Source organism: Ailuropoda melanoleuca, unplaced genomic scaffold (genome assembly GCF_002007445.2).
Source record: "Ailuropoda melanoleuca isolate Jingjing unplaced genomic scaffold, ASM200744v2 unplaced-scaffold7480, whole genome shotgun sequence".
NCBI classification, from domain to species: domain Eukaryota; kingdom Metazoa; phylum Chordata; class Mammalia; order Carnivora; family Ursidae; genus Ailuropoda; species Ailuropoda melanoleuca.
Genome location: NW_023250281.1, coordinates 1,651,943 through 1,660,570, shown reverse-complemented (window position 1 = coordinate 1,660,570; position 8,628 = coordinate 1,651,943).

The window sequence follows — 8,628 nt, the reverse complement described above, 5'->3', positions numbered from 1 at the left end:
AAAAAATTATGAATCCTGAAAAAAAATTCACATCCAAAAGAAATGAAGATTAGAATTATCTTACAATCTTGAACTTGAAATGTGTGGTCAAAGAAGGCAGTGAGAATTAACTGAGGGTTTGTAGTTAGCTGTGGAAAAAGGGTCTGTAATATATACATATTTATATTTTTTTAATGATTTCCCTCTTCCTCCACCACATGAAGAATACTGGTGGTGGGTTTGATTTTATGTGTTATGTGGGAGTATAGTCAAATTCCTATCATCACGTTTTAGTTGAATATATTTTTCAAATTCTATTAAGATTTCTTTGACCCATGTGTTATTTAATGCTATATGGTTTAACATCTAAATATTTGAGGGTTTTCCAGCTATCAATGTGGTCCATTTTGGGGAATGTCTCATGTGAGCTTGAGAAGCATGTGCTATCTGCTATTGTTGGATGTCAGTTATATCAAATCAACTGATGGTACTGTGGTAGATGCCAGTTATATCAAATCAACTGATGGTACTGTGGTTCAACTAAGATCCTACTGATTTTCTACCTGCTGGATATATCACCATTGACAGAGAGCTGTGGATGTCTTCAGCTACAATTCTATAAATTCTATAGATTTTTGCAATTCTATAAATTTTTTCTTCACATACTTTGGCACTTTGTTGGTAGGCATATATACATATTAAATAGAGAACGCTTTAGCATTATGCCCCATTTTATTCTTGTTAATTTTTTTTCTTGTGTGGCGTATTTTTATTTATTTATTTTTTAAATTTTATTTATTTATTTTTATTTTTTAATGATTTTTTATTATATTATGTCAGTCACCATACAGTACATCCCTGGTTTTCGATGTAAAGTTCGATGATTCATTAGTTGCATATAACACCCAGTGCACCATGCAATACGTGCCCTCCTTACTACCCATCACCATTCTATCCCATTTCCCCACCCCCCTCCCCTCTGAGGCACTCAGTTTGTTTCTCATAGTCCATAGTCTCTCATGTTTCATTCCCCCTTCTGATTACCTCCCCTTTGTTTATCCCTTTCTTCCCCTACCAATCATCCTAGTTCTTCTGTTCCATAGATGAGAGAAATCATATGATAATTGTCTTTCTCTGCTTGACTTATTTCACTTAGCATTATCTCTTCCAGTGCTGTCCATGTTGCAGCAGATGTTGAGAATTCGTTCTTTCTGATAGCTGAGTAATATTCCATTGTATATATGGGCCACAACTTCTTAATCCAGTCACCTGTTGAAGGGCATTTCTGTTCCTTCCACGATTTAGCTATTGTGGACAATGCTGCTATGAACATTGGGGTGCATATGGCCCTGAAACCTCTCCTCATCAGAATGACAAGAAGGAGAAGTCCCCCCCAGCAAAGAAAAGACAATGAGTCTGTGGCCTCTGCCACAGAACTAATGGATATGGATGTAACCAAATTATCAGAAATGGAATTCAGAGTAACAATGGTCGAGATGATGTGTAGGCTTGAAAAAAAGGATTAACGAAAATGTTAATGAGAATATAGAATCTCTAAGGGCGGAAATGAGAGCATATCTGGCAGAAATTAAAAATTCTATGGACCAAATGCAGTCAAAACTAGAGGCTCTGATGGCCAGGGTCACTGAGGCAGGGGAACCTATTAGCAAATTGGAGGATGGGTTAGTAGAAGAAAAAACGGAAATAGAAGCTGGACCTTAAACAATCCACGCCCACTGTGGCACTGGAGGAGATAATGGTAAGTGAAATAAGTCAAGCAGAGAAAGACAATTATCATATGATTTCTCTCATCTATGGAACGTAAGAACTAGGATGATCGGTAGGGGAAGAAAGGGATAAAGAAAGGGGGGTAATCAGAAGGGGGAATGAAACATGAGAGACTATGGACTCTGAGAAACAAACTGAAGGCCTCAGAAGGGAGGTGGGGGGGAATGGGATAGACCGGTGATGGGTAGTAAGGAGGGCACGTATTGCATGGTGCACTGGGTGTTATACACAACTAATTAATCATCGAACTTTACATCGGAAACCGGGGATGTACTGTATGGTGACTAAGATAATATAATAAAAAAAATTAAAAAAAAGAAAAATAAAATAAAGTAATGTATTCACAGTATCTCTCAAATGTTATCAGCACTGATATTTTGGATTTTGTTGAGAACCAATTAAACATTTTCAAAAGTTGGCAAAAAAATAAATAAAAATAAATAAAAAATAATAAATAATAAAAGCTCAAAAAAAATCCACGCCCACGAATGTAGGTTACGGGAGATTTCTGACTCAATGAAACTTTCCAATGTCAGAATCATTGGCATTCCCAAGGGGGTGGAGAAAAACAGAGGTCTAGAAGAGATATTTGAACAAATTGTAGCTGAAAACTTCCCTAATCTAGTGAGGGAAACAAACATTCATGTCCAAGAGGCAGAGAGGACCCCTCCCAAGCTTATCCTTGTTAATTTTTCTTGTTCTGAAGTTAGTTTGGCCTGAAATTAATAAATCTACTAATAGAGATTTCCTTTCATTATATATATATATATATATATATACACACACACACACCCCCATCCCTTATTTTTGTCTATATGTGCCTTTTTTTAAGATTTTATTTATTTATTTGATAGAGAGAGAGGCAGCAAGAGAGAGAACACAAGCAGGGGGAGTGGGTGAGGGAGAAGCAGGCTTCCCATTGAGCAGGGAGCCCGATGCGAGGCTTTAACCCAGAACGCTGGGATCATGACCTGAGCCAAAGGCAGACGGTTAATGACCGAGCCACCCAGGAGCCCCTATATATGTCTTTTTATTTAAAAATTAGCACCTTGTAAAGAAGTTGGGTTTTGATTTTGATCCACTCTGACAGTCTCTTTTTCTTTCCCCTCTTTCATTTCTTTTATTTTCCTTTATTTTTTTTCTTTCTTCTTGTTTTTTTAGTAGCCTACACACGCAGCCCAGAGCCAACATGGTGCTCCAACTCATCATGGTGAGATCAAGACCTAAGCTGGAATCAAGAGTTAGACCCTCAACCAACTGAGCCACCCACACACTCCCATCTTTTAATTGCTGTATTTAGACCATTGATATTTTAAGTGATTATTGATATAGTCATAAAAATAACTACCATATTTGATACTTTATATTTGTTGCCATTATTGTTTGCAGTTTTCTTTTGATTTAACTGCTTGTTGTTGTTGCTGTTGTTTTGAATTATCTGGTTTTATTAAAATCTCTTATATGATTCATTTGTTCTATGTCTAAAGTATCAATAATACTTAATACTTTACTTTTACTTGTTTGATTGCCCTTGAACTTGCAACAAATATTTAAAACTAATTCAAGAGTTCTGGTGAACATAGTATAACTTTTCAAATCAATATGTTATACACCTGAAACTAATGTAACTTTGTGCCAACTATAATAAAAAAAAATAAGATAAAACTAATTCCTCTTTCAAATAACCCCACAGCACTTCACGAGTAGTAGTGCAAGAATCTAATAAGAGACTATTCCCAATTCCTCTTCCCCATCCCTCATGGCATTACTGTCATTCATTTCACCTACCCATACAGTATAATAACTGAATACTTTGTTGCTGTTCTTTTTTTTTTTAATTTTTTTTATTTAACTTCCAGTTAGATAACTATTGTTATTTTGAACAAACTATTATCTGTTAGGTCAACTATGTATAAGAGAAAAAAGATTTTTTGTCACCTTTATTTATTCCTTCTTTAATTCTCTTCCTTTTCTTATATAGATTTTAGTTGCTGAATTATAGTATTTTTGTTTCTTCTGAATAATTTAACATTTTTGCAAGGTGGATCTAGTGACCAAAAAAAAAAACAAAAACAAAACTGAATTTAGTTTGCATTGAAAGTCTTTATTGCTCCTTCACTTTTTTTTACAATTCTTAAAGATTATTTTAGTTAGTATTATGAATGTTGATATACCAGACAATTTTATGAAGAATAGAAGTGATACATTCTAAACATTATTAGTTGAAATTACTTTTTAAATTTAAAAAATAGTTGTAAGACCCAAAAAGATATAATATTCTTCATAAACTATTTAGCAAATTCATTCTCCCTTTAATATATGTATTAATTTTCAATTTCTCTTGCTTTTTTAAGATTGCCTTTATTTTTTTTTTAATTTATCATTTTTAATTTAAATTCAACCAGCCAACATATAATACATCATTAGTTTTTGGTGTAGTGTTCAATGATTCATTAGTTGTGTATAACATCCATTGCTCATCAATTCCTGTGCCCTCCTTAATGCCCATCACTCAGTTAGACCATCCTCCCACCCAACTACCTTTCCACAACCCTCAGTTTGTTTCCCAGAGTCAAGAGTCTCTTATGGTTTTTCTCCCTCTCTGATTTCTTCCCATTCAGTTTTCCCTCCCTTACTCTATGATTCTCTGCACTATATCATATATTCCACAAATAAGTGAAACTGTATGATAATTGGCCTTTTCTGCTTGATTTATTTAACTTAGCGTAATACCCTCCAGTTCCATTCATGTCAATGTAAATGGTAGGTATTCATCCTTTCTGATGGCTGAGTAATATTCCATTGTATATATGGACCACATCTTCTTTATCCATTCATCTGTTGTGGGACATATCAACTCCTTCCACAGTTTGGCTATTGTGGACATCGCTGCTATGAACATTGGGGTGCATGTCTCTCTTCTTTTCACTACATGTGTATCTTTGGTGTAAATACCCACTAGTGCATTGCTGGGTGGTAGGGTAGCTCTATTTTTAATTTCCTGAAGAACCTCCATACTGATTTCCAGAGTGACTGTACCAGCTTGCATTCCCACCAGCAGTGTAAGAAGGTTCCCTTTTCTCCACATCATAAACAGCATTTGTTGATCCCTGTCTTGTGAATATTAGCCATTCTAACTGTTGCAAGGTGGTATCTCAATGCGGTTTTGATTTTGATTTTAATTTCCCTGATGGCAAGTGATGTGGATCATTTTTTCATTTGTCTATTGTCCATTTGTATGTCCTCTTTGGAGAAGTGTCTGTTCATGTCTTCTGCCCATTTCATGACTGGATTATTCATTTTTTTGGGTATTGAGTTTGATAATTTTTTTTTAGCCAGTCTCACAATTTTTAATTGGTATGTTTAGATTATTTACATTAAATGTAATAATCAATGTGGTTGGACTAAAATCAATCATCTAGATGTTTAGTTTCTTTTTTTTTAAATGATTTTTTTATATTATGTTAGCACCATACAGTATATCGAGAAAGACAATTATCATATGATTTCTCTCATCTATGGAACATAAGAACTAGGATGATCAGTAAGGGAAGAAAGTGATAATTTCTTTATACATCTGGACAACCAGCCTTTTATCTGTAGTGTCATTTGCAAATATCTTCTCCCATTCTGTAGGTTGCCTTTTCTTTTTGTTGACAGTTTCCCTTGTCATGCAGAAGTTTTTTGTCTTGATGAAGTCCCAAAAGTTCATTTTTGTTTTTGTTTCCCTTCCATTTGGAGACTTGTCTAGCAAGAAGTTGCTGAACCCAAAGGCAAAGAGGTTGCTGATTGCATTCTTCACTAGGATTTTGATGGATTCCTGTCTCACATTGAGGTCTTTCATCCATTTTGAGTTTGTCTTTGGATATGGTGTAAGAGAATATTCCAGTCATACTCCTCTGCATGTGGCTGTCTTATTTTCTCAGCACCATTTATTTAAAAGCCTGTCTATTTTCCATTGGATATTCTTTCCTGGTTTATCAATGATAAGTTCACAATAGACTTAAGGGTCTATTTCTGGGGTCTCTATTCTCTTACACTGATCTATGTGTCTATTTTTGTGCCAGTACCATGCAGTCTTGATGATCAGAGCTTTGTGATATACCTTGAAGTCAGGCAGTGTGATACCCCGGACTTTGGTTTTGTTTTTCTTTTTTTTTTAAATATTTTATTTATTTATTTGACAGAGAGAGACAGCAAGTGAGAGAGAGAACACAAGCAGGGGGAGTGCGAGGAAGAAGCAGGCTCCCAGCCGAGGAGCCTGATGTGGGGCTCGATCCCAGAATGCTGGGATCACGCCCTGAGCCAAAGGCAGATGCTTAACGACTGAGCCTCCCAGGCACCCCTGCTTTTCTTTTTAACATTCCCCTGGCAATTCAGGGTCTTTTCTGTTTCCATCCAAGTTTTAGGATTGTTTGTTCCAGCTCTTTGAAAAATGTCATTGTTGTTTTGATTGGGATGGCATTGGAAGTGTAGACTGCTCTGGGCAGCATAGACATTTTAACAGTGTTTATTCTTCTAATCCATGATCATGGAATGTTTTTCCATTTCTTTCTGTGTTCCTCAATTTCTTTTATAAGTGTTCTGTAGTTACTAGAGTGAATATCATTTCACTATTTGGTTAAGTTTATTCCTAGGTATCTTATGGTTTTGGTGCAATTTTAAATTGGATCAATTTCTTAAATTCTTTTTCTACAGTTACATTTCAGTGTATAGAAATCAACTGATTTCTGTGCATTGATTTGAAATCCTGCCACATTGCTGAAATCCTGTATGAGTTTAAGGAATATTTGGATTCAATCTTTTGGGTTTTCCACATAAAGTATCATGTCATCTGTGAGGAGTGAGAGTTTGACTTCTACTTTGCCAATTTGAATGTCTTTTATTTCTTTTTGTTTTCTTTTTTTTAAGATTTTTTAATTTATTTATTCGACAGAGATAGAAACAGCCAGCGAGAAAGGGAACACAAGCAGGGGGAGTGGGAGAGGAAGAAGCAGGCTCATAGCGGAGGAGCCTGATGTGGGGCTCGATCCCATAACGCCGGGATCACGCCCTGAGCCGAAGGCAGACGCTTAACCGCTGTGCCACCCAGGCGCCCCTCTTTTTGTTTTCTGATTACTCAGGCTAGGACTTTAGTGCTATGTTGAACAATAGTGGTGAGAGTGGGCATCCATGTCATGTTCCTAACCTTAAGGAGAAAGCTCTCAGTTTTTCCTCATTGGGAATGATATTCACTGTGGATTTTCATAGATGCCTTTTAGGATATTGAGGTTTGTTCCTTCCATCCTTATATTTTGAAGAGTTTTAATTAAGACAGGATGCTGTATATTTTCAAATTATTTTTCTGTATCAATTGTGGTGATCATATGATTCTTTTCTTTTCTTTTATTGATGTGCATTATCACATTAATTAACTTGTGAATGTTGAACCACCCTCACATCCTAGGAATAAATCCCACATGGTAGTGGCATATAATCCTTTTAATGTACTGTTGGATCCTATTGGCTAGGATCCTGGTGAGTATTTTGACATCCATGTTCATCAGGGATATTGGTCTGTAATTCTCTTTTTTGATGGGGTCTTTGTCTGGTTTGGGGATCAAGGTAATGCTGGCCTCATAGAATGAGTTTGAAGTTTGCTTTCCATTTCTATTTTTTGAAACAGCTTCAGTAGAAGAGGTATTATTTCTTCATTAAATGTTTGGTAGAATTCCCCTGAGCAGCCATCTGGCCCTGGACTCTTGTATTTTGGGAGGTTTTTGATCACCGCTACAATTTCCTTGCTGGTTATTGGTCTTTTCAGATTCTACCACTTCACGTTTCAGTCTTGGTAGTTTATAAGTTTCCAGGAATGCTTCTATTTCTTCCGGATTGCTCGATTTGTTGACAGAGGTCTGTATCAATTTGTATCCCAGAGGTTTTGAATGGATGTGTTTTCACTCTAATTATTTTCCATGTTATTTTATGTTCTTTATTTTTTACTTCATCATATTTTATTTTTAATAATCCTTTTTTATTATGTTATGTTAGTCACCATACAGCATATCGTTAGTTTTTGATGTAATGTTCCATGATTCATTATTTGCGTCTAACACCCAGTGCATCATGCAATATGTGACCTCCTTAATACCCATCACTGTCCTATCCCAATTCCCCACCCCCTCCCCTCTGAAGCCCTCAGTTTGTTTCCCAGAGTCCACAGTTTCTCAAGGTTCATTCCCCCTTCTGTTTGGCCCCCCCTTCCTTTTTCTCTTCCTTCTCCTACTAATCTTCCTATTTCTTATGTTCCATAAATGAATGAAACCATATGATAATTGTTTTTCTCTGCTTGACTTATTTCACTTAGCATAATCTCCTCCAGTCCCATCCATGTTGTTTCAAAGGTTGGGTAATCATTCTTTCTGATGGCTGAGTAATATTCCATTGTATATATGGACCGAATCTTCCTAATCCAGTCATCTGTTGAAGGGCTTCTCAGCTCCTTCCACAATTGAGCTATTGTGGACAATGCTGCTATGAACATTGGGGTGCATATGGCCCTTCTCTTCACTACATCTGTATCTTTGGGGTAAATACCCAGGAGTGCAATTGCTGGATCATAGAGTACCTCAATATTTAACTTTTTAAGGGACCTCCATACTCTTTTCCAAAGTGGCTGTACCAACTTGCATTCCCACCTGCAGTAGAAGGTGGTTCTCCTTTCCCCACATCCTCTCCAACATTTTTTGTTTCTTGCCTTGTCCATTGTTGTCATTCTAACTGGTGAAATGTGGTATCTCAATGTGGTTTTGATTTGAATTTCCCTGATGGCTAATGATGTTGAACATTTTTTCATGTGTTTGTTAGCCATTTGTATGTCTT